This window comes from Oryctolagus cuniculus, chromosome 4 (assembly GCF_964237555.1).
Source record: "Oryctolagus cuniculus chromosome 4, mOryCun1.1, whole genome shotgun sequence".
Lineage (NCBI taxonomy): Eukaryota > Metazoa > Chordata > Mammalia > Lagomorpha > Leporidae > Oryctolagus > Oryctolagus cuniculus.
In genome coordinates this window covers 30,581,208-30,601,184 of record NC_091435.1, presented here as the reverse complement: position 1 = coordinate 30,601,184, position 19,977 = coordinate 30,581,208, and the positions used below count along the sequence as shown (strand labels likewise).

The following is a 19,977-nucleotide window of genomic DNA, read 5'->3' as shown; positions in this document are numbered from 1 at the left end:
GATTTAGTCTTTCCATGAGGAATACAGCAAAACATGTCTTCAACTGCAATAGGACTCCTTCAATGAGTGATACCGTGACTTTCTAGGAAAGGCACTCCTAGAAGACTCTGGGCCTGATTCTACTGAAGAACTTTTCCTATTTTTGCATCAGCACGTGTAGTAATATATATTCTATTACTCAAATCCAATGAAACAAATGTGTAAAAATCATTGGTGTAGAAGAAAAAGAACTAGAGCAGTATCTCACCTGATGAGGACTGGTTTAGTTAATCTTTCTGTCCAATGTTGTGTGGTCTTGGGCATGCCTTGGAACCTCCAGATGCCCTTGTCTTTCTCTCTGGCCATGCTCTCTCAGAGAACTGCAAGAGTTGTTTAATGGCTATGCAAATCAAACTGAGCTAAGAGAGCCTACCAGGTGGGTGTTTGTCAATCTTACATTTTTAGCCATGTCACAGTCTTCTATTTTGGTAAGGCAGAAGACTGGAAAGAAAATGATGGTGATTGTGTCTGTTGTTGTGTACCATGTGCCTGAAACAGAGCAGAAACTTCATCAAGTATGAATGAAGCGGTATCAGTAGAAATAGAAAGTAATGAATAGACATAGACTCCTGGTCTTGCAATTCCACCAAGAGTTGCATGTTTTAGAACAACTTAGGACATGTTACTGCTCTCACAGGCTCTTATTCCAATGGCATCACAGCTGCCAAGAGACAAGAAGGTTTACATCCCTTTGAGTTTTGCAGGGGCAAGGAGAATTCGTTCGGGAAAATGGCACTTGCCAGTGTTTGAAAGACACCTGAAACTATTCAGTATTCATCAGGGTAGTTATTTTTTATCTAGGTAATAAATTTCACTGTGAAATATAGTTTAAGTGTACCAGTTTGTAAAGACTTCAGATCTGTGTTTTGTGGGCTCGATGCATGTGCCATAACCCTATGAACATGAAACATGGAACATGCAGTGTTTCTTCTTTTATGGTGGTTCACTTCCTCATCCTTCCCTGGGAGTTGAATTTCTTCTGAGCTGTGGCCTTGGTTCTTCTGTCCTACATTTGGTTCTACCTCACTTGTAACAGAGAGAGTGATGAGAGTGGAAAATCTTCCTCTAATACCAGCAATTGTGTCTGACTGGTGCCCCCACCAATCTGTCAATTGTTTTGATTCTGTGCTCCTGGCAACCAAGCCAGCCATCTCCTAAGGCCTTTCTATGACAGCAAAACATTTGAGAAAAATTGAGATCTGAGGACTTGCAGGTCTTAATGCCTAAAATAGATGAAGGCTTGAACCTATGGAATATGTTGTATTTTTCTTATAAGTTGATCAGCAACAGTACACTATATCAGATATTATGAAGTCATATTCATTTAGATTGCATGCTAACACTACTCAAGGCTTCTATCTAAGTTATAGTTTCCCCCCATTCCAAATACGTTGAAGCAATTTGGAGTTAAACTCATTATTCTCTAGGCATTCTAAATGCTTTTGTCAGACTAAAATTCTCTCCTCAAATAATATCCTGCACCAACTCTATCATATTTTACATTTACGTTTGCATGCTATCATCAATCAATGCCTTCTAACAGCTGTTTGTGTCTGGTGTCATCATCACCCACATTGGATACTCGAGGCTAGGGGAATCCAGGGAGTTTAGGAGTGTGTTCTACCTTCCTCTAAATAGAAATTTGGGTCATGATAAGTTGTTAAGGGCCACTCACACTAGGTAACCAAATAGTACAAAATCATCAATAAAGTTTATATACACAATTTTTGTTTTATTTTTTGGATACCTGTGGAATATGGAGTAGCAAAATATTCAAAGGCTGCAACTTTTTTCTTGGTTCTGAACAGCATCCCAGCATCCTTTTTTTCTTACTGCTGTCAAACAGTCCCTCTCTGATACCTGAGCAGCTCGTTCTCACTTTCCAAGAGCGAGGTCTGTCAGCCAAAAGAAAAAGATCTTTCAGTATAATTTTCCACACTGACCACCTGTCTTTCTCCATAGTTGGACACAATTTGTGCTGCTAAAAATGGTTACCCCTAGTCATACAGACTAGATTCTGCATCATTCAGGTACTTTGTAACTGCCTTAGGTCATTACTTTTCAGGACCAGACCATTGGTTACTGAAGGACAAAAATGCGGAGAATAGACACTAGAGAACGTTCCTATCTTTAACTGCATGGGTGAAACCTCAGGACACTGCCATTTGGATGGCACTGCCATCCCATCCTTGTATTCACCAGAGCAGCTTTCTGAGCTCTCTGGCAGAAGAAGATGGACACTTGAACACTCTGACCTTGGGGCCCAGGGAGGGTGGTCATGGCCCTCCCGGCACCACAGCTGGGGCTCCCAGTGTCCCTGGGTCTTGACTGCTTCCTACACTGCTCTTTAATGGGTTCCTTCCTTCACCACCTGTGAGAAAACCACAGCATCCCAAAGAAGAACACCACCCAGCATCATGAGGGACCTCTGCAGCCTCTCACACGTTGGCTTCTGCTGACCCCTCCCATCTGCAAGTCAAGAATACAGAATGAAAGGAAAATATCTGCCCCAAGACTGACAGCCCAAATTATGCTCTTGGTTGTCTACGTGCTGTCAATTTTTGGAGAAAACATTACCTTGTCTTCTATTTTCTCTTTTTTTTTAAACCCTGCTCTAGACTTACTTAAGTGTCCTTTGTGAATTGTATGTGTGTATACAGTTACAAATGCAATATGTGAGTACATAGGTGTAACACACACAAGTTGGACATTGTTCATCTGAAAATGCATAATCTGAACTCTTCTAAAATCCAAAACTTTTTGGACTTCTCACATGGAAAATTCCATACCTAATCTATTTGATGGGTCATAGTCAAAACACAGTTAGATGAAAGATACTATATAGAATTACTTCAATCTATGCGTGTAAAGTGTATATGAAACGTAAATGAGTTTTGTATTTAATTTTGAGTCCCATCCCCAAGATAGCTCATTTTAAATATGACAATATTCCAAAACTCATAAAGTTAGAAATGAAAACACCTCTGGTCCCAAGAATTTTGGATAAGGGATACTCATTCTGTATATATAAATACCTCTATACACAATTGTACTAAAAATATGTACACAGATGCATGTGTGTGCTTATAATGTTCAAATATATTTTTGCATATAATAAATACATTCAAATGTGCAAGTATATATATATATATTAATTTTTTAGGTTAACAAGTATGTTTGGCTTCCTTCTCTGAAGACTAACTTTTGGTACCATTTTTTGTCCAATGACAGAATTATACTAGTCTGTGCATTTAGATCAATATCATTCTCATTTTTGAGAGAATAGCATGATTCTGACTTCACTCTGGTGACTTCAAAGTAAAATAATAATGCTGCTACATTGACTTATTTGGTTTATTTTTTATCACTTCAGAATGGAAATTGGAAGGTTTAAAGGCTGAAAGATATCAGAGAATGTGGTAATTTTATGGATGCAGGAATATATCTAATCCCAAATGTGAGAAGACTATGTAACATGGGACTAGAAATTGTTCCACACATTATGGGGTAACATGTAGAGGTAGAGTCCAGGGTTCTTAACATATCAGAGAGTAGAGGAAATACTTGTTGCTTGAACATATTTATTCTACAAAATTCAGACACAGTCTAGAATAGTTTCAAAGAATATAATCCAAAAAATTTTTGAAGGAGAAACTGAATAAGTTCATAGATCTTCCTTAAACAAGCAATAAAGAAAACATTGAGTGAATGTTGTATTTTATAGTTACTATTATGTGTGGGGAGCAACTCGGACTAGACTGTTACTGGAATTGGGACTTATTCTATGCATCTGCTCTCCCACAATATGGCGCTGGGAGAGGAGGAAACAGCTTCTACACAGCTGCCTCCAGTTCAACCAATAAACAGCAGGACCTGCTCCTGATTGGAGGAGAGCAGCGTACTCGGCGTGTGGGTAGCAGAGTTGGGATTGGTGGTAGAGGACTATAAAGGAGGAGAGAGACAACATGCACCAGGAACATCTATCTGAAGGAACACCTGAGCAGCCCCCGAGAGAAAATTAGAATCTACACCTGAGACCACAATTCTTGATGATATTGAAAAAGAGTTTTTAACTCTCTTGGGAAAGTAATATGTTACTTTTAAAAAGGAGTTGTAGTTTACATTTCTAAAAATATGTGTCAATACAGAAGGAGATAGGCAACCTTGTGAAGAGACATTCCTTTCTCCATAGACTCCATATTGTCACATGTCTCTTGATTAGTTTCCTTATGTATGTGACTCTGAACAGTCATTTCTGCTGCTTCCACCAATTCTTGACTGTTAATAATTTCAAATACTGTTTCTGGAATATTTTTCTCTCAGTGATTTCTTACATATTGTTTTCTCTGGCCTTCTGTCCTATTCCTGTTTATCTATCTATTATAAGCTCCTCTACAAGATAGATTATCTGACAGTATTTTACAAAACACTTGTCAGAGATTTTTGTAGCTGTGTATTTCTTTTACCTTCCACTCATTTGCAAGGTATTTGCATTTATCAAGTTATTGAGCTATGCATATTCTGGAGAATGAGTACTTTAATTTGCTTAGCCCCATCATTTGGGTGGTGCTGTTTGATGAAGACTTTAATTACATGCTTTGTTGACTTGGATGCCCTGTGAATATTTAGAGTAGGTCTCCAAGAATAACACCATTCCATCAGTATCCATTAGAGGATTTTTGTTGTTGTTTCTTTAGTTTCTGTGAACATTCTGCACCCTAGTTATATATGTCTTTTTACAAACAGAAAAAATTAGCTGAGAAAGAAGCACTTTATACTTAATGATCGATACTTTTGTAAATAGTTACCTGAAGTATAAATGCAGCTTAAAAACTATATACCCAATGGGTAGTCCTGATATTTGTTACCAGTTTCTCTCTTGAGTACAAGGGAAAATATTCAGACCCAAGCTACTAAGAAACAAAACAAGCATTATTTCCTGTTTCTAGATGAAACCTTGTTTCATTGACTTGTTTCTGTGTCTCCAATTGGTCCTCCTGCATATGCCCTGCGTATGGAAGTTCTTTCTCTAAATAACCTTGATAGAACTGTTTCATAAAAGTAATGTGTTTGATGTATTAATTACAGAAAATCATCTGTGAGTACAAGTGTTTAAAGCAAATGTGTTTTGTTTGTTTTCTGTCTTTCATTCTGTTAGCTAGCTTGAAAAGTCTATCCATGTTTGATGTAAAGGAAACCATCATATCTTTTTAAAAGCCATCTCATTTGCCCTCTGTGGTAGTTGTTAGAGTCTTGCAGCAGTGGTGGGGATGGAAAATGTGAGCACATATTTCATCAATTCCCTTGTCGTTGGATGAAAGAAAAGCCTCCATATTCTAATTGACAAATCTTCCTACATCACTTAGAAAATAACTTGAGAGTGAGTGCCTTTTGTCTGATGATTCATGTCCATGAAATGTGTTTTCAACTAGTTTGACTTGTTGAAAATCTAACGTGATTACAGATTTTACCTTTAAAGTTTATTGAAATGCCCTTAATCCAATATTGCTTGTCATAAAGTAATGATAATAACAATAATGGCTTAATGCAGATCAGGCACTGTTGTAAATGTTTTGCATGTAAGAGCATAATACAGAACCCAGATAATATCTTGTGATTTATGCTAAGTAATAAGGACCTTGATGCATTAAAATATTATTTTAAACAGGCTTTTCAACTTATAACTGATGTTTTTACATTACTATTAAACAGTTTGCTTTAAGGGGTGAGGGACTTTTGATTGATTAGAAATTATTTCAATTAACTTCCAGTTTCTAAGTTGAAATCTCTGTCAGTTTAGAGGATGTGGCCACACTTTGTGGTGGAATTTTGTGTGCAATAGGGCTCATTCCTGTAGTGAGGACGCTTATCCTCAACAAGCCACAGAGGAAGGGGGCATTTAATGTGAAGTGTACTGTGAGCTTTGTGCCTTGCAGCTGCCATGTCTTCAACAAGAGATATGAAAAGAAATAAATGCAGGTGGTCTCATGAGGATTTTTTGACTTAGGTTTTTGAACCTTGGGTGCCCAGAATAACAAAAATGCCAGTTGCTTTGATGTTGTTTCCACATGAGAGAATCTGTAATTTTATTGTTTGCAAATACTAGCCTCTTTGCCAAATACCCATATCCCTTAATTATAAAGAATTCTTTCATATTGAAATGATCATCTTTATATGGACTGTAAATTATATTTTAATATGTTTTGAATATGATATCTCTGAACAGTATTGCAGCAAATAAAATTTGAAAAGTTCTTCTAGTTTTTTATTGACTAAATCAAGACCTTGGCCACATTGAACTTACAACATTGAGTTATGGGAAAGTTATTAATAGTAATGTGTGTTCATACTTTGCTCATAAAGTATCTTCAAAGATAAATTTATAACCTAAAAACTAAATATCTTTGTTTTGAGGAATAATATTTCACCAGGGGTTTCAATTTCAGATATTGAAATGTATTTATACAGAGATAAATGTTACTTTTATTGATGTATGTTGAAATAACCTTTATAACAATAATTCTTAAATGATTCAAAGAAAAAGTATACATTATAAATTGTAAATGAGTTTTGAAAGTTAACTTAGTTAAATAGCTGTTATATCTTTGATGAAAGAAGTACCAACAAAATTTTAAGTAAAGGATTCCTTTTTCATCATACAAGAGCAATCTGAAATGCTCTAAACTTTACTTTTTAATGAACTGTTTTTTACCTCTTTGGAAAACAAGTACCAAGTAGCATTATCTCACTGGTGTTCCAATCATTATTTGCTGTATAGCTAAAGGTTGTTTTTCTGAGTTTTAAGATGTGAAATTAGAGGCCAGTGTTGTGGTGCCTCAAGTTAAGCCACAGCTTATGACACTGACATCTCGAATCAGAGCACCAGTTCTAGTCCCGGCTGCTCTGTTGCAGACCTAGCTTTCTGCTATTGTGCCTTGGAAGGCAGTGGAAGATGGTCCAAATACTTGGCTTCCTGTACCCATGTCATAGACCAAGATTGAGTTCCTGACTCCTGGCTTCACCCTGGCCCAATCCTGGTTGTCGTGGCCATTTGGTGAGTAAATTAGCAGAGGGGAGGTCTCCCTTTCTCCCTCCCTCTCTCTCTCTGTTGCTCCAGCTTTCAAATAGATAGCTAGATAGATAACCTTTTTAATAATATGAAATTACAAGTGCTACTTTTTTGATTAGGAGAAGAATGGAATTTGTAGAACCAAAATAAATTTTACTGAATTGTATTTTGCTTAAAATTAGAAAAGATTTGTCTAGGACAGATTTATTCTTCTGTCTGAAATATGAACATACTATATAAAATTTGACATTACTCCTTTTAATCTTAACTTCCTCTTATAATATATTCTCTCCTTATCATGAAAAGGGTAGTTCACAATCATTTATCAATAGAGATTCCTAGGAAATGTTTTCTATATTTTATTTCATTAGCTTACTTTCTCAAAAAATAATTTTAATGTTCACTAACACTTTTGTTGTTTGTTATTTTTATGTTGAAAATTGATGCAAATAAGACCTATTAAAAATATGATGTTAATTGGAAAACACCCCATGTTCCTAGATTGGAGTCTCTTTTCCCTATGCAATCCACTAATAATTCTAAAGTGATGAGTCAATGAAACTTCATAAACTATTTATAAAATTTAAAAATATATTTATATGTATAATTAAGCTTCATTACATGAAATCCTATTTTAAAAAGTGCATTAAAGTTTAATATAGTTTCAATCATTCTATTATTAGCCTTTAAAAATGCATTCTTTTATTAAAAAGAGAACATTTTAAACAAAAGAATAAAAAATGTTGAACATCTTAAATCTTTTAATGTGTAAACACTTGGCACTTTACTTACTGCTTGAATAACTGACATTCAAGATGGTTTGCATATTTTAAATCATCATAAATCTCAGATTAGTCATGGCTTAAATGTAGCCTTTATACTCTTCTCTTGTGTTTTTATTTTTTTTTTGTATACAATTTTCACAACTGATAAATGTCCTTACAAATTTACTTTGGCTTCTCTCTTTCGTTACAAATATACAGCTCTGAACAATGACTGTATTTTTTGAAGAAAGTTTTTAAAATTTTAAAGTGTTCATTACCATGTGATACTTGCATATTTCTGTGGACTATCGTACAGTATTTCAACATATGCACACAGCATAAACTGATTAAATAGAGTAACATTTCCATTTCTTTATCTTTTCATTTCATTATGTTTGGAGCCTACTTGTGTCTCTCTTCCAGTTTTCCATATGCTATGTGACTCTTTATTGTGGACTATAGTCACCCCACTGTGCTGGGGACCACCAGAAGTTATGATTTTCATCTAACTGTGTTTTGGTGCTCATCATTCCTCCTCTTCCCCCTGCCCTTCTGAGTCTCTAGCAATCATTATTCTATGTTCAGGTTGACTTTTAAAAAATTACAGTTTTGAGACCTAAAAAGTATGCATATTTATGAGGTGCCATATGATGTCCCATTATACTCTCAACTTTATGAGATAATTTTTTTTAGATTCTACAAGAATGAGATCATATGACACTTGTCTTTCTGTACTTGCTTATTTCCCTGAGCATAATGACCTCCAATTCCATCCACATTGGTGCAAATGGCAGAGTTGGCTTTGAGAATGGTGCTGAAATAAACATGGGACCTCGGTTGTTTCTTTGAGATGCTGATTTCATTTCCTTCAAATCCATACACAGAAGTGGGATAGCTGGGTCATATGGTAGATGTATATTCAGGGAAGCATTGGTGGTATAGTGGTAGATGTATATTTAATTTCTTGAGGAAGCGCCATACTGTTCACTATGATGGCTATATTCATTTACATTCCCACCAACAGTGTATAAACATTCCTTTTTCTCCACATCCTTTCCAGAATTGTTATTTTATAATAACCATTGTAACTGGTTTGAGATGATGCCTCATTGTTGTTTTTATTTGTATTTATTGATAGCTAATGATTCTGACAATTTTTTTTAACTTTTGTTTAATGAATATAAATTTCCAAAGTACATCTTATGGATTACAATGGCTTCCCCCCCATAACGTCCCTCCCACCCGCAACCTTCCCCTTATCCACTCCCTCTCCCCTTCCATTCACATCAAGATTCATTTTCGTTTCTCTTTATATACAGAAGATCAGTTTAGCATACATTAAGTAAAGATTTCTACAGTTTGCTCCCACACAGAAACATAAAGTGAAAAATACTGTTTGAGTACTAGTTATAGCATTAAATCTCAATGTACAGCACACTAAGGACAGAGATCCTACATGAGGAGTAAGTGCACAGTGACTCCTGTTGTTGACTTAACAAATTGACACTCTTGTTTATGGCCTCAGTAATCACCCTAGGCTCTTGTCATGAGCTGCCAAGGCTATGGAAGCCCCCTGAGTTCACCAACTCTGATAATTTTTAGACAAGGCCATGGTCAAAGTGGAAGTTCTCTCCTCCCTTCAGAGAAAGGTACCTCCTTCTTGGATGACCTGTTCTTTCCACTGGGATCTCACTCGTGGAGATCTTTCATTTAGTCGTTTTTTTTTTTTGTTTTGTTTTTTTTTTTTTTTTTTTTTCCCCAGAGTGTCTTGGCTTTCCATGCCTGAAATACTCTCATGGGCTTTTCAGCCGGATCTGCATGCCTTAAGGGCTGATTTTGAGGCCAGAGTGCTGTTTAGGACATCTGCCATTCTATGGGTCTGCTGTGTATCTCACTTCCCATGTTGGATCGTTCTCTCCCTTTCTGATTCTATCAGCTAGTATTTGCAGACACTATTCTTGTTTCTGTGATCCCTTTGGTTCTTAGTCCTATCATTATGATCAATTGTGAACAGAAATTGATCACTGGGACTAGTGAGATGGCATTGGTACATGCCACCTTGATGGGATTGAATTGGAATCCCCTGGTATTTTTCTAACTCTACCGTGTGAGGTACGTCAGCTTGAGCATGTCCCAAATTGCACATCTCTTCCCTCTAATTTAATTTTTGAATGAAGAGGAGAAAATTCAGGCATTTCAGATCTACTGTGATGGCATTTCAAACACAAGTACATTAAAAATTATTATTTCAAATTATATGATCTTTCTACAGAACAATTTAACTTCATGAATTCAGCTATAAGAAAAAGCAATATGCTTCTAGTTATGGTTTCTTATGATTTGTTGGAAAAATATATCACATTTCATATGTGTATTTTAATCACTGCAGGGATTTTAATCCATTAAAGTTCCATTAAAACACACATTGGCCTTTCTTTGGAGGGTATATCATGTTTGCTGCATGCCTGGAAATTATGTCATCTACTTGAAAAAGGATAATATTATTTGTTGTTTGAGATGGCTTTAAGCCCAAAATAATTATGATTATTTGAATAGCCTGACAAAAGAGCCAAAAAATCCTTAGTTATCATATGTATGATTAAGAAATAGATGGTGGACATCATAACTAGCTTTCATATCAATCCCTATTACCAGCAAAATACAAGCTTGTCAATGAAACAATCAGATGAGTACATATTGGCAGCTGAAAATGAATTTAGATCCATTGAGATTTTTTCTCTTAATATCATATTTTCTGCTCACATAAACCCTACTGCTGGACCTTTACATAAAAAAGGTACTTCAAAAGTTCACAGAAAATAATAGCATTATAAGATATTTATTTTGGGTCACCAATTTTGAAATCCATCTATAGTTTTTTTTTTTTAATAATCCTCACTTCTATAAACTTTTTGAAGAGTCCTTATATTTTTCACATCTCAAGCTACAGAATCATCATATGATAGAGAAATTGCTGTCATTTTTAGATCCCACTAGTTGAACTTACTAGTTGCCAAATGTTGATATTAACATCATATTTCATGAATGTACATTTCAGGATGCATTGCAGCACCACTTCAAGACCTGTGAAGTACAGAAACCTCGCCAAACTATTGCTCCATTTTCATTTCTTTGTTAAGTCCTTTGAAATGTATCTAGTTACTTGCTTGCCTGATTTCCTATTGCATTGTTTCTTTTCTTTTAGTTTCAATATTATCAACTAACTGATCATTTCAAATGATTTAGAGACTGGCATTGTGGCACAGTTGCATAAGCTGCCACCTGGGATGTTGGCATCTCATATCAGAGCACTGGTTCGAGTTCCTGCTTCAGCTCCCTGCTAATGTGCCAGGGAAAGCAGAAGATGTCCCACAAGCTTGGGCCTCTAACTCCTGAGAAGGAAACTGGATGGAGTTCTGGGCTCCTTGCTTCAGCCTGACCCAGTGCTTGTCCCCGACCTTGACATCCCCTCTTGTAGCTATTTGGGGAATGAACCAGCTGATGGAAGTTTCTATTTCTCTTTCTCCTCTCTCTCTCTCTCTCTCTCCTCTTTTTCTAGCTGTGCCTTTCAAAAATATTTTCAAGAAATAAGTGCTTTAACTATGTTGTAAGGAAAGAAAATTCCTTTCCAGTTACCAAAATATACTTTCCCCTAGCAAAACTGACAGAAAAGCACATATCTATTCAAAAAACCCTGCTGCTCCCCCACACACCAATTTCCACTTTAAAATGGAAAACATTTACCAAGTAGAGAAAATTTTCTAATAGATGGCATTAATTGAAAAAGTTTAAGAAACAATAACAGGTATGTAGAAGTAGGATTATTTGGCAGAAATTTTCTCTTTCCTCATAGACATTTGATTGAGTTCTTCCATCAGATGTGTGATATACCTAAAACTAAGGGAAGCTATTTCACTTTTTTTTGTAATCTGCATTCTTAGGGACACTAGTTTTCTGTTGGGTTTGTGTGACAATGCATTTTATCTCCTTTCTCAGGAAATCTCATAATTCTCAATAGTGTTTTCAACGTTTTGATACCTGCTACATCAAAGAAATCTAATCATAATATACTCAATATTTACCAAAGTTATGTACTTTTTAAAAAAAGATTTATTTTATGTATTTTAAAGACAGAGCTACAGAGAGAGGTAGAGATAGAGAGAGGTCTTCCATCTGCTGGTCCACTCTAAAAATGACCACAATGGCTGGAGCTGAGCCTGTCTGAAGCTAACAGCTAGACCTTCATCCAGGTCCCTCACGTGGGTGCAGGGGCCCAAGGACTCATGCTTTCCCAGGAGTAATAGTGGGCAGCTGGATTGGAAGTGGTGCAAATGGGATTAGAACCAGCACCCATCTGGGATACTGGCACTGCAGGCCACGGGTTTAACCCACTGCACCGCAGCATTGGCCCCCAAAGTTAGGTACTTTTTTAAAACACAAATGAACTAACATATTTCAGGGCCAGAGCTTTATGGAGCAAATGCTTTAAGATGCCTTAGCAACCACTACTAGAATGAAATCCAAATGCAGTCAACAAAGAGTTTTTTAGTTCTGTGAAATTTCGGTGGGCAGAATGATGTTGGTCTAGGATCCTGAAATACTGATATTTCAGAAGTGGGTGGGTGAACAGTAATTGACTGTATATAAAGCAACGCAATTCAAGAATTATCTGAAGGTCCAACATCTTGTGAATTTGCCAGAAGCACTTTGGAGATGGAAACTAAAACATCATCTGGTACCCCAGGCTCTATGAAAGTTCAATGAATGAGCTGAGAGACAGAAATAGACTTTGTCACATTTAATAGAACTGGCCTTAAATGTTAGAAAGGCTAGTATTTACTTGCAACAGAAAATTTGCTAGGAGCTCCAATGCTCTTTAACACCCAAACTGTCCTCTTCATATCCTATCACTCCGTTGAAATTCCAGTCTTGGAGCTCGGCAACCTCCAGTTTGAAGTCATCAAAACTATCCTGTCATTTTCTAGCCCCCTCCTTTGCTTAGGCCTTTTTCTCACACACCCTTCTTCAGGTCTCAATCATCACCCAGGAGGATCCTGTGCTACCTTTCCTCATTCTTTCCGTGGTGACAGCTTCTTGTCCCGATTTCTGCTAAGTTGTCCAGATGTTCCCTCTTTCCCTTTGGTCTTCACAAGAATGTGCTTGCCTTTTGCCCTATTAATACTCCGTATGGACTGATGTCATTAGGAAATATCATATGGTACTCCTCTTACATTTTCATCATCAGAGACTGTTTTGTTTATGAGAAATAGTGCCTTGTACGTAGCAATTACTCAAAGCAGAATGGCATGGAACCTAAATAATGCCCCTTTAAAATCCCTTTTACACTTGTACAGCTTGAAATGAAAATACAGATTGAAAAATCATAATCTGGGTTTTTATTTACTTACTTATATTTTAAAATACACTCAGGCTACTTCATATTTAAGCAAGAAATGTTTTCTTTAGGACTTTGGCTTTTCTTGGTATGTTTCCTTGTTATCAGTTAGTTCTGGCTATTTTCAGCTGCTTAAAATTAAAAAAAAAAAGAAGCAATATGGTATCTCCAATAATATAGTCAAATTTTATTGTTATTCCCTACATATATTATGCTTCAATAAATTTGTTTTTGTAGTTAGAAATCCTTTTTTTAACCTTTTTTACTTTTAAATGATTTTAGACTTAAGAAACATTTCAAAAATAGTACGGAAATTACATCATAGTTTTCAACCACCCTGCCTGAATCTTAATATCTTACATAACCAGGATACGATAATTGAAAACAGGATATTAGCACTGAAGCAATTCTATTAACTAATCTGTAGACCTATTTAAGTGCCCTCAGTTGTCTCACACAGATTCTTTCTCTCAGTCCAGGATCCAAGACTGCAGATAGTAAAGTCATTTTAATCTCCTTCAACCCAACATTTCATTTGTCTTTCCTTGCCTGTCATGATCTGGAGATTTGTAAAGAGCGCTAGCGAATTATTTTTTGCAGAATGTCAACTTCAAGTTATCTTATAAGTAGGCAGCCATTAAACCCTTTATGAAATGTGTTTGTAGCCTTAGGAGTAGTTGTGAATATTGTTTGGGTGGAAAACATTTATATATTCCAAATGCTTTTTGAATCATAGCATTACTTTCAATTTGGGAAGAATGCATATTTTAGACCTTTTTATAAAATAGGAATAAAATATGTTGTTTTTCTTCTTTGCAGGTATTTTTTTCCTGCAATATTCTTTTGGAAGTTTTATAATGAGATTGTATTTCAGAGCTCTGTAAGCCTTTGTTGACAAGATGGTACCTTTTTAATCAAAAAAATATTTTCAAGATGTGGAGATATTTTTTCCTGAAACCACATACATATTTTCTTTCTTAGTAATTGCTAGGTAGGTAGTGAGACAACTGCAGATGCTGAAATTTAATTGTTCAGAGTTGTCAATCAGTTACTGTGGATGGAACAGCTCAAGCTTGATTGCTGTACCTCTGCGATAATATCTGAGAACCCAAATTAGAATATGCTACATTTTAAATTGAGATATTAATATTTTTGATGTATTTACTTTCTTCCTCCCTGCTTTCTCAAATGACTTGCTCTGTGGAAAGCTTCCCTGAAGGCTGTCTTTTCTCCACTTATTTTGATCACTTCCTGCATTGACCAATTAACCTTAACAATGTGCAGTCTGCTTTCTTTCCTCACCACCTCACTGAGATTGCTCCCTCAAGGATTTGCACCTGGCTTCCTGTAAGCAAACTCTGCTACTTTTGTGCATTATTTGACAATGTTGGTCACTCTCTTTCTCTGTGAAACTTTAACCTTCCTGTATTATTTGAAATACATTCTTCATTCTGCTGCTGTTTTCTTGAATGTCTGCTAGCACTCTCATCTTTACCCATGCCATGCACGTTTGGACCATCTCACCTGTCCCTCTAATTTGGATTTCCATTTTAAGCGTTTGTTCTGAATTTCTCATAGGTATTCCCAACTCAGTTGTCCCCACTTCTCCTTATGAATGTAAACTTTATATTTCTCCTATGACCAACGCCTGATTTGGGATTAGGTGAAATCCAGTCATTAGGTTCTCTCACCCAACTTGGTCCTCCAGCTCCTAGCCAGTGCTACTCTTCACCTGGATTGTTCTCCCCCTTTTTCATTCCATGTTTGAACATACTGACTTTCCATTTAGGTAGAGCCAAAATTTTAACTCAGTGATACCCTCTCTGTTCAACTCAGAAAGGATGAAAGGACTCTCATGTTTGTAATGAATGTCTCTTAGTCACGTTTTACCATTTGTTGTAGACTTGTCTGCATTTTTTTCCTTGATGGATGCAAATCCCTCAAGTGCTCTTTGTGGCCTTTGTAAGCTGCCAAGTATCTCACTTCTATTCTGATTTATGAATTGACTGGAAACAAGTCATTTTCGGTTTATTATTATTATTGTTATTATGTTTTGTTTATTTAGTCAGTCTGGAAAAGTTCATGTTCCTCAAAGGGTTGATAATACTAAACTCTATGAAACAGAAATCATTGACTTTTATAAACACATGCATGCATGCATTCATGCATCTATGCATTCTTCATTCATTCGTAAGATATAAGCTAAAACAATACCCTCCTCAATCAGATCAATACATTGTGTGGTTATTGAAGTAAACTTGTTTTTTCAAGCCTTGTTTTATCAAACCAAATATGCTAAGACGGAAGACAAAAGTACATGTAAGGGTACTTCTGAAATAGAACTTCATAGAATATAGAATTAAGATAATTTTATATGGCTGCTAAAAATAGAAATCCATGCATATTTTTCATAAAACACATATTTCCAGGACATTTTTGAATATCCCTTGGATGCATAGGTTTTACAATTTTTTTGTCCCTAAATAATCTTATTTTTTAATCCCATTTTTTTCATGAACTTTTTTGAATACACTCCTACTTGGGATTTACTATTGCATTCATTAGTTATCTGCAGATAAAATAAGTATCTGTTCTGACACTCTAAATCTGTAATTGACTAATTAGGGTCTGTTTATACCTCAAATAGGCAATTAAAGCTATAAGAACAACAAAACAACACCTCCCAGATGTTAGCCCATGGACAAAAGAATAAAAGCAAATTTAACACTTTTGATGCGGTTGACAGCATTCAATAAAAGTCAAATGTGCTTAGAGACAATTTTCTAATATATAATTGTTCCTGGACCTATATCTCTCAATAAATATAAAAAAAGCTAAAAGAATGGATGATAGTTTGAGGAAAACATTTGTATGTGTATATGTAAGTTTGATCTTCTATAATCTCAAACTACTTTTCAGGAGCTGCCTCTGAGTTGAAGAAAAGTCTGAAGATCGAGAGCTGAACAAAGAAGAGAATGAATGACACAATGTGGTAAGTGACTTATAACTAAACTAGTGTGGCCATCTTCACTGTGTCATTATAGTTTACAAATCGCATACACATAAAATGCATACACATGGTACTATCTGTTGGAAGCAGTTCAACTGAATACATTTGAATTGAAATGTACACAACTCTCTAAGTTCATTTTGGTTAACGCTGGTGTAAAGGCACTCAGTAGTCACACATTGTAAATTATTTTTATGCTGATTTTTAATTGGGGAGAATTTAAGATGACTTGCATGATTAAGATACGCATTGTGCTCCTGTAACCATGGAGTTTGTTAGGCTGACACTTAGGTTGATACTACTGGCTTAAAGAGTAAGCCAAGAGTGTACAGTCTCTTAAAATTTGGTTGCTCCTTTGGGTTAATCAAACTATTCAATATATACATTCAAGAGTGTATTACATATATTTTGTGAAACGGGCTTTTTAATAGTTTATAAAAAATTGAGTTTTACATATTGTGGGAATTTCTAGTGCCTTAGATTGTTTTTCTGGCTGTGTGTACTACAGGGACTAGTTATTTAGGTAAGCCTCCTTTTCTCTTTGCTATTCACAAGACCCTCTATGGAGCCTCCAAGAGAAGGTGTGATAGAGGATTGAGTTAACAAGCAAAAAATAAGGGCTGAGAATTCCAGACTCATCTCCATTGTGTGAGTAGAGACATGCTGGCTGTATAACCTGCCCCTCTTCAGATCCATCATACCCCATACCCAGGCCAAGACTGCATGCATGTTGGCAGAGTCGTGGTAGCAAAAATTGCATTTTGTCTTGTCTTGTCAACTGTCAATAACATTAGTGTTTCCACTTAGGACCATTCTTCTAGACTAGAAGTCATTGATTTTGGATCAAAAAGTAAGCTTTCTGTAAGATAATTAGTAACCTCTATGAACATACCTGCAGGGGCCAGGTATTGTGGCATAGCGCGTGAAGCCGCCACCTGCAATGTCGGCATCCCATATAGGCATTGGTTCGAGACCCAGCTACTTCACTTCCAAATCCAGCTCCCTGCTAAAGCACCTGGGAAAAATAGTGAATGAGGGTCCAAATACTTGGTCCACTGCTATCCATGTGGGATACCTGGAAGAAGTTCCTAGCTCCTAGCTTCAGTCTGGCCCAGCTCTGGCTACTGTGGCCAGCTGAGGAATGAATCAGAGGATAGAAGATAGCTCTGTCTCCCTCTTTCTGTAACTCTGACTTTCAAATAAAGAAATCAATCTTTAAAGAAAAAGAAAAAAATACATTTACTACATATTGTGTATATGTTCATTTTTTTTGTGTGTGTGATTATGGAAAGGATCAATGAGCCTTACCAGTTTTTCAGAAGTACTGATGATACATGCTTTTTTAAAAATACTTTATTTATTCATTTGAAAGTCAGAAATACAGAAAAAGAAGGCTCCCTAAATGGCTGCAATGGCCAGGGCTGGGACAGACCGATGCCAGGGTCCAGGAGCTTCTTCCAGGTTTCCCATGTGGGTACAATGGCACAAGCACTTGGTCCATCCTCCACTACCTTCCCAGGCACATTATTAGGGAGCTGGATAGGAAGTGGAGCAGCCAGGGCTTGAACTGGAACTCAAATCTGATGCCAGTACTACAGGTGGAGGCTTAACCTTCTAAGCCACAGCACCAACCTGGATACACATTTTTATCTAATGTGGTTCTACAACTTTCAAATAAATGTGATTAAAATAAATATTTTGAATGAAATGTCTAATTTTAGTATAATCATTTTTCTTCATATCCTAGGTATTGTTGGCTGTAAAATTGTACTTTTTGATTCCCTTTAAATTATGAAAGAAGTCCTTTAGAGAAGTAAAAATCTATTAAGAAATTTATTGACATTTACCCGTTTGTCATTCTCTAAAAGTTTAACTGAATTATGATAATAATTCTTGCAAATAAAAAACAATACAAACTCAATTAATATTGGTTTATAGTCATTTTACAAACTCTTGAAATAGACTTCTCATTATTCCATGAGTAAATTTATATTTTGAAAAAAATCAATGAGAGGATTTCAAAAAGTTCATGGAAAATTGAATTAAATGGTATGCTTATTGTGGTACAAAATTTTTTTCAAATCCATGCATATAAGAAGTCCTCAAAAACTTTGTAGAAATGCTGTCTTTCAAAATTATTTTCCATCAGCAGTGATCTCATCTTCCAATTTCATTGTTCCATAATCTTTTGAAATACCCTCTTATTATTTTCCAAAATTTTCTGTTGATACCAACTCCCCCCAGTGAACATTGATCTCTCTTATCGCCAGGGTTTTTATTTGTTTTGCTGATGTTTGTTTACTTTTCTCACACTTATAAATAGAAGAAAAAAAAGTACAGACACAGTTATTTTTTCTTTACTTAGCTGGAATCTCTGGAAATTATTTGCTCTGCCTTCCTCATAATATCTTAATCCCCATTGCTGAGGCACTGCCTGTCTTCTCCCCCTCCCCCCATGAAGATACTTGTTTTTAGTATGCCCGCAGCACATTTTATTTTGCTGAACTCTATTAACGAATGATCTCAGTGAGCTCATGTCTGTACCAACAGATAACTAATTTTATCTTTTTCATTAAGTAAGACAGTTATAAAGACGTAGTCCAGGTATTTTGGCAATTTCTTTGGTGAGGAGAGAGGGGCAGATTATTCCAGTTTCTCAGCATTAGGGACAGAGTTATTATGCAGGAGGCAGAGCAAAAAATTTCCAGACTTTCGAAGGAAGTTTCTCATAGCAGCTCATGTGACCAGTTGATAGCTAATCTCTTCTCTAAAAGATAGCTGCAGGCTTTTAGCTTTACTTATGATGCTAAAAGTATTTTTGTGGTGTTTTCTTCTCTTGCAGAATCTGTTTTGCAGATGAAAAAGTGGAAATTTAATAAGATTGAGGTAGAAGGCCAAAAATTGTTCTAAGGTGTCATTTCTCAGCCAAAGGCTTTCCTCTTTCCCCCAGCTGCAAAACTTCTCTTTCGCAGGGGTCTCTTTAGTGCCAAGGAGGATAAACACAAAGGGATGATAATGTAGCTGCTGTTGCCTAGATGAACTGCTCCTAGATGAACTCGGAGTCCTTCAGCAAGTTTCGTTTTCCCTCGGAATCCTCAAAGGGATGCTTTGCCTAACCACCCATCCCAATGTCTAGGACTTACTTTTAAAATGGTCAGTTAATATTTCTTGAACATACACTTTTGGCTAGACTAACTGGAAATTTAAGTTTATTAAACTTTTACATACTAAGTATGGTCCAGAGGGTATTTTAAGCTCAGCCATTTGGCTTCAGATCTGTTTTCATGCCCACCTTCCACTCACCATACACAGTGTGAAATGTATGAGAAGTAATTGGATAAAGTACCTTTTCCAAACCCTCAGTATCTTTTTTCTGACAGATAATGGAAAACAAATATACAATATTCCCTTGATTAAACATGGTAGACATAGCTTGAATTTATCAGAAAATTAAAGCACTGTGGGTAAGTGTAAGGGCTTAGATCCCTAATTACATGAGGAAAATGGTAAAAATCTAGCTTGAGAGAAGGCAAGGCATTGTTGAATAGTTAAATGTTTTACAAGCCACCATAGTAGAACATATTAGTAATATTTAAAGAGCACGGAAGAACTGTAGGGCTTTCATCCTTATTTTTATTTATTTATTTGACAGAGTTACACAGAGAGAGAGAGAGAGAGAGAGATCTTCCATCTGCTGGTT

General features: G+C 36.1%; 1 long non-coding RNA gene across 18 annotated transcripts in view; it reads left to right on the top strand.

The window, feature by feature from the left end:
• LOC103350594 (uncharacterized) overlaps nucleotides 1–19,977 on the top strand; it is a 663,701-nt gene that overhangs the window by 358,166 nt on the left and 285,558 nt on the right. For 14 of the 18 annotated variants that reach the window (XR_007924754.2, XR_011387766.1, XR_011387767.1 and 11 more), the window contains one exon: nucleotides 16,187–16,259. This is a non-coding gene — a long non-coding RNA (uncharacterized lncRNA). Of the gene's footprint in view, nucleotides 1–16,186; nucleotides 16,260–16,832; nucleotides 16,926–19,977 lie in introns of all 18 variants that reach the window. The other 4 variants (XR_011387768.1, XR_011387762.1, XR_011387763.1 and 1 more) reach the window with 1 other exon arrangement.